This window comes from Lontra canadensis, unplaced genomic scaffold (assembly GCF_010015895.1).
Source record: "Lontra canadensis isolate GAN:19392208 unplaced genomic scaffold, GSC_riverotter_1.0 scaffold69, whole genome shotgun sequence".
Classification (NCBI taxonomy): Eukaryota; Metazoa; Chordata; class Mammalia; order Carnivora; family Mustelidae; genus Lontra; species Lontra canadensis.
The window spans coordinates 2,003,916-2,011,498 of record NW_022631063.1 but is presented as its reverse complement, the minus strand read 5'-3'; the positions used below and the strand labels follow the sequence as shown (position 1 = coordinate 2,011,498).

The window sequence follows — 7,583 nt, the reverse complement described above, 5'->3', positions numbered from 1 at the left end:
CCTTTGCCAAATTTTTACTGAAGCGGTAAGCCACTGTAAATCAGACTCCTTGCAGAGTGGGGCAGGACAGAAATATCAGGTCAATTAGATATTCAGGCTGAACTTATCATTTCTAGGCATTTTAAAATTTCAACTATCAGTTGGATACTTATGTCTTTGTCCATATTTCTCTCAGATTATTTTTAATAATTATTAAATAATTATTTTTAAAAATCTGATCATGGGTACATGCATGTTATTTGAAAGAATTTGGAGAGTGTTCCCTTTGGCAGCACATAAAGTAAAAACTGAAATGACACGGAGAAGATTCAGCATTGCCCTTGCACAAGAATGACATGCAAATTTGTGAAAGAATTTGGAGAGAAAATATTTGACTCTTTTAAAGAGAGGCAGCTAAAAACGAGAAAGCAAAAATATCTATATACTTTGTAAGTATCAGAATATTTCTGTTATGTGAACTTTTATTTTTATTTTAAAGGGCTTTCATTTTCTTGCTTATAACTTAGCATGAATATTTGATGAATCATCAAATTCTTGCCCTAAAAATAGGTTTTGGTTTTGTAAGTATGCTTTACACGTACTTGCACTTATGATAATACATAGCTTTATTTTCTCAAAGAAACAGATTTTTTTTAATATAATAAAATTTTACCCAAGATATTGCTCACCTACCATGTGACAGGCTTTTGCACTTCCTATCATATTTTGAATTTAATAATTTCCCTTTTTCATTAGATACTTTACAATGCACTGCGTTTAACATCTGACAAGGTATAATGTAGGGTTACCACTATCTTAGACTCTCATACAAGGCAGGAACTTTATCTCATCCCATCTCCCATCCAATGCTTAAAACACTTCTATAATATCATTATGGGGTAAATCAGTGGAAACATATCCTTTGATGATAAACTCATATCCAAGGCAGCCTACTGTATAATTGAATAACTCTTGTCACTACGGAGTTCTTTCCTTTATGGCTGGAAAATAATTAAGTTGTCTTTTTTTGCCGTTGTTTCTTGTTTTGTTTTGGTTTGTGTTTCTTTTCTTTCCCTTTTCTCACTCAAGGAGAGAGTTCTGTTATTCGTGTGACTTTGGGAAAAAGGATATGGTAGAGTAAAACTTAGATATGTTTATGGCTTTGTTTTTCAAAAGCCTAATACTTTAAAGGAATTCAAGGTCTTGAAGAACATGAAGGGAGAAAGATTTTTCCTCCCTACTAAAAGAACATTTCCTAGGATCTGGGGGAGAATAGCAGAGAGAGACAACTCTAGGGCTCCCAAAAGCAGAAACCTGGACACTACTTCCCATTAGGATGACCTGTGAGACAACCAGATGCCAAGCAGAGGCAGATGAATGGTCCATCAGGAGATAATGCCAGAATCAGCATCATCCCAGCCTTCCTTACCTCAAGATGACAAAAAAGCAGGTGAGTGTAACTAAGCTGAAAGAAGCACATGTGAACCATGACTGTCTGTCTCATCAATTACCTGTAAAACCAATGACTGAAACATGTGTAGCCTTCATCATTGATTGAAGGGTAATGCCTAAGACCCCACCACTGAATCACATTCTGTGGTGGGGTCCTTAGTTAGACTGAAATTATTTCCACCAACTCAGTAAAGCAGAGGGAAAAGGGCAGAAATTATAATAGAAGATTATGAAAGCCTACTTATTTTTGCACACCTGAATTGTGAAATTTTCATATCCTGATGGATTATATGAAGCTTCTTCCTATGACATGGTTTTCTTCATTGAACATAGAGTGAAGTCCAAACCTTGGGGACCATAACTGATTATGACCAGCAGCGTGTGATTTTATGAGTAGAAGTATCCTATAACTGTCCTTGTTCTTGTCAATATGTTTCCGTGAATGCGTCCAGAGGTAGTTTTTCTTTGGCAGTCACTTCACAACAATGACCCAAACTACAGGCTACTAAAACCCTTTTCATTCATATCACCATTAAAGAAAAGATTGTCAGCTAGATTTGTGCCAACATTTTGGGCTTAATATTAATTTCTAGTATATTAATTTATTTCTCTTTTTCTCTATTTTCTTTGGACCTCAAGTACAAATAGTTGTGATGTCTATACTCTTCAATTCTTGGCATGTTATCATTCTTAAACCCTATAATGCTACTCTTTTGTTTTAGTTTAGTTTATTAATATTTCTTTATCCCTGGATTCTCACTCCCATGCCACTCAAAGGACACCTATTCAAACATGTATAATGTAAATCCTCAGGTAGGAATATATCCTTGACAACTATATGAATTCATTTGTGTATGGGTATTTGTGAGGTGTTTTCATCTCCATATATTTTCTACATACAGCATCATGTAACCTTACAAATTCAAATGCGCTATTTTAGAACCTCTGATTTGAGAGTTTCCCGATTTGGTATGAAGTATACTAGCTCACCCACCTTGTTTTATGTCATCTGAAAAGCTGCTAAACAGGCTTCATGGTGTACCATTGAAGATCTTCCCAAAGGTTAGTATCAATACATTAATTCCACCCCCTTGAATTTAAGTGTCCCCTTAGTTACAAATCCACCTGAACTTATTATCATCTACTCCATGTTAAATGTAACGTCATTGGCTTCTGGGCATTTGCAAGATCCTCGATTATGTCTATGTAGGGAAATTAGAACACACAAGAAATGAACTTATTTGTAGAAAACACTCTCGGGAGTTGAAAATGCAACTTCTTTGGTTGTGTGTCTTTGCTTTAGGGGTGAGTCCTACTTGAGTTTCCAAAAGACTACTTTATGTATCATACAAGCAGGGAAACCCTTTGATTTAATCATCTTAAACTTCTTTCCTGCTGGATGACACAGAATCCACAGGGAATGTGTGCATGAAGTAACAAAAGGAACTTCTATTTCCCTGCTGACCCCAAGAAGCTTATCTGCTAATGTAACTTGATAATACCAGAGGTAATGCCAGTTTAATTGGTACTCTCTCTACTTCTCTATTCTAGGACTCTGTGTCTTTGACCAATTCCTTTCTTTTGCTTTTCTTGCACTAAAATTAGCCACAAAACACTACTGAACTCAAGGTTTTCCTGATTCATCTTCCTGCATTCCCATCCACAAATGCACATTATATGCACACAAATACACCCCGACACCAACGGGGTATTAGCAGCTGGATCTTCAAAATTCTCTGCAGCTAATTCTCTAGCATTATCCTATTAGTCATCCAGGTACTTACATATCTACCCAAAGGGGAAACTCCTACTCAACAGAAGAGAAAAATGGGACAGAAGAGAAAAACCCTCAGTAGCATTTTGGAACCCCCACAGCTGCCTGGAGCACTAGGAGTCTGAGCATGGCTCACTAGCTATGAGGTGGAAAACAGACTCTCTGTGCTGTCCCATGTCATTTACATCCTGAGGAGATGCTGCTTACAAAAGTAAAATCGACTCAATGGAAGACAGTGAATACAAAAATGTTTACATGGTAAATGTTGATATTCATTGATTTTTAACTGAAGCAGAGATAGTCATGGTATTAGTCTACACTGGAAACTAATTAGAAACAACTACAAAGATCATCTTCCTAAAAGTTCCCTACAAATATTGCAAAGAGATTTTCTGGGATATTTCATCTAATAATTCTCAAATGACTAAACATAATGAGACTTTGAGTCAGGAAATGTCACACTTTCCCTTTTATTCTGCCCATCTTTATATGCAAGACTGAATCATTGGCCCCTAACCTGGCTTTGGCCCTTGGAACTTTACCTTCAGGCCCACGATCTTGCCTATGGCTACTGTCCCATTTGGGGCTCTGATCTTGCCTCAGGTCTCCTGGCTTCAAGCCTGAACTCTGCCCTATTCTTGCCCTGCAGGTCTTTTGGCATTCCTGGGCTGACTCTGGAATGAGTCCAGGTTTTCCCTGTTCTGTGGGACACTACCTAGGCCATGTTCTTTCTTTCCAGCTGCTAAAGTCTTTTTTAGAGTTGCATAAAACAGTTTCATTTTCTTCTCTTCCTATTTCATTTTTGGGGACTAAAAAGTCATTCATGCATTTATTTACTCAATCAAGCAAATATTTAGTGAGGAAATTCAATGGCCCAACACTGTTAGTCACATGGGCAGAATACGCCTTAACAGAACATATGGGTTTTTTCCAAATTAGCTTTCAGAAACTAAAAATTGAATTTATGTTCCTTTAAAAATAATTTTAAATTGCACAGTTTAAAATAAAAAGTAAAAATGTTTTAACAACTGTTCTCATCCATTTGCAAAAATCCTACTCTCCAGTGAAAGAAGCTAATGACATTAAGAAAATGTATATATACCTTGGCTTTCTTTGCAACACATGGATAGAATTTGTTCCTGTGAAATTATTTACAAAAGAAAGTTCAGGAGTCAGGGAGTGACATATCTCACATGAGGACAAAGAATATAGATCACAGTGTTATTTCATTTTTAATTAAAATTACCTCTTTTCTCCCCACCTCACTCCAAACCCAATCGATAGAGCCAAAACTACATTTCTCATTAGAAAGTGATGGGATCAGAAGAAGGTTGAATGAAAGAGCTTTGTTATGTTTCAATTTTTAGCCATGCTAAGATAAGTAAAAGAAGATAGGTTCAAGTTTACTTCATGAATGCTTACACATTTTACTTTTCCTTTGGTGTTGTAAGATCAAAGAAAAACTAATGAAAGTCACAGAGACTTGTGTGGATTATATGAGATTTATATATGTGACTACAGTCACTCCTCCTCACCAATAGGACAGCACCAGTCAGATCTATGTAACAGCAACTTTTATTTTAGAACACCAAATTTTGCTTAAGTGGCTTATTTAACAGGAACAAATTCATCTGTCAATACTTGACTCACTCAGACTTATCTTCGCTCTTACTAACAAGCTTAGAATATAAATATTTCTTTTTTTCTTATTTTTCTTATATTCCTCTTTTTCTTATCTTCCTATGACCCTTCTTTGAAACCAGTGTGGTGCCCTTTATGAGCAGTGTATGTTGGACCTACATTTATTTATTCATTGAACAGATATCTATTGACTACTAACTCTGTGTCAGGCACTGTCCCAGGTGCTGGCAAGAACTCAGCGAAAGAACAAAAGCAAAATGTCAGTTGTCATGAAGCTTGCAATTTACAGGGGAGATAGGGATATAAATAAATATACAGTATTTGGGGTTTTACTGAGCACGGCAGAGTGGGGAAAATCAGTAAGAGTCATGGCAAGTGAGGGTGAGGATATGCAGTTGTAAGGAAGGTGGTCACATCTCAGTGGAAAGAGACAGGAAGCAAGCCACCCAAAGATCTGGAGGAGAATGTTCCAAGCAAAGGGAACAGTTGGTGCAAGACTGTGGATTGAGACCATGTCTGGTTTATACAAAGAGCAGTGTGGTCAGAAGGCAGAGGTCAAGAGCAGGTGTGGGCTATTTGAGGTGAGGGCTATGGACTCACCTCTGAGGGAGATGAGATGCCTTTGGGGACTTTTGAGCAGCAGTGACATAATCTAATAAGTTCTAAAAGGATCAATCTGGTTGCAATGTTGAACACAGACTGGGGCTTTAAAGCTTATTTCTAATGTCCTTTCTAGCACCATGATTCTAAAATCCATACTTTGAAGTGATAGCATAAGCATCTAGCCAGTTCAACATCAAATACGTGTAGAACAATATTTGGAGCAACTTATGATATTAATATCACAACATTTTAAATCAAGTCTCAAGTATACAGTAAGTATAGGAAAGTCTGAGACTGCCTAACTTCAACAGTGAGAAAGGGGAAATTAAAGGCCAAAAAATTTAAGCAGAACAAATAATTTTATATTTAAACCATAAAGCTTTATGATTTGGAAGAAAAGAAACCATTTAGAAATGAATACCATGCGTTATAGCAGGACATACTTAGAAAAAAGAAACGGGGCAAACTTGGCTCCAAAAATGCTAGTTAGGATGACTTGGGTCAGTTTCTTAGCTTCTCTGTGCCTCATTTCCCAAACTGAGGAAATAACATCCACAGCACAGCATGTGAAGATTAAATGAGATGTGTGGAAAAAACTCAGCACGGACTACATGCTCAATAAATGTCGGTCCCCTTCTTCCTCCCTCTTTTGACATGGATATTTGACAAGTGGTGGGACAAAAAGGCTATAGAGTGTTTTTATTAGGTACACTTACCAAAAGCCAGATATTCTGATACACCATCAAATAAAACTAAGTACATACAGCTAAAGAAAAAAATGAAATTTGCATCTGTTTCTAATGAAGACTAAGTTGTATGAGTAATAATGCAGGGAAAGATGACATTCCAACGCAAATGTCACTCTATCCCACAATAATGGATGACAGTCTTTAAAATACCAAGGATTTAACAAAATTAAAGTAATAGGATCTACTTAAATTTTTGAGAACTGGAAGTTTAGTCAATTACAAAGAAGGAAAAAATCCTAGGTTCCACAGATTTCAATTACTGTAAACAGAATGTATTACAAGATCTCGAAAACAATCCCCTTTCAACTTTTTTTTTGGTCAGTTGTAAACCTTAAAGTCCTTTATTTTTATTGAAATGTAATTAATATACATTGTCATAGTAGTTTCATTTTTATTGAAATATAATTAATATACAGTGTTATATTAGTTTTGAGTGTACTATATAATGATTTGGCAATTCTATGTATCACTCACTCTTTGAACTTCTTAAACAAAAGTAAAAGCAAGCATACTTTTAAAATTATCTGACAGCAAAATATACTTATTAATGACTTCATGTGATCATTAATATAGGTGCTATATAGGTCACTAGAAGGTGGTTTGCCTCTTCTCTTTTTATATGTTTGTTATTAAAGTTTTCTAATAAAATGACAAGGGTTCCCTATGTTGAGAGGTGACATGTGGAGAGAAATCAGTTTAGTTTCAATTGAATTGGCTTCTTTCAAACCTCATTACATCATTGTCAGATATCCCAATAAGTCATTATTTTTCAGCAATGACACCCATGATACTGTGGCACATTCCATCCTCTTGTTTCCAAAAAGGGGCCAGTACTGATGGAAAGATAAACGAATACCCAGAAGCCTATGGTCAACACTAAATCAAAGTAATCTGACAAAGGAAAATTGACAGGAAGAGAAAAAATATTTCATCTGTTTTCTAGGCTCCAGAAGATTTGTAACATGATATATTCCTAAATTCTGCTGAAAACTTTTAGAAATAATGCAAAACACCATATAAATATTAGAATTCTCTGGTGGAAATGATAGGAACAATGAATACGCTGCTGAATGAATATAAAATGCATAGTCCTTTGCAAATGAGAAGGCTGTCAAAAGAGAAGAAAATTGTCACGTATCAGAAAATCTACTGGACTTAAAATATTAAATATGATGAGTGAATAAACATTAGTTTTCTTGTTCCTTAGTTCTTTTCTTAGGCAAGAACACTTTCTTCTTAAGAACACACTAAGTGCGACTTCCCGTTAACTCATTTTCACACTAGATGGAAAATGTGTGGGAGAACAACAACCACACAAAAAAGATGCCTTTGATTAGATGAGTGAGAGAGGGGGATATCTGATTCATCCATAAAATGATGGCATT

At 35.9% G+C, this 7,583-nt stretch overlaps 1 pseudogene; it reads left to right on the top strand.

Moving 5' to 3' along the window:
- Positions 1–256: 256 nt before the first annotated feature.
- Positions 257–372, top strand: LOC116880971 (annotated as a pseudogene).
- Positions 373–7,583: the final 7,211 nt, after the last annotated feature.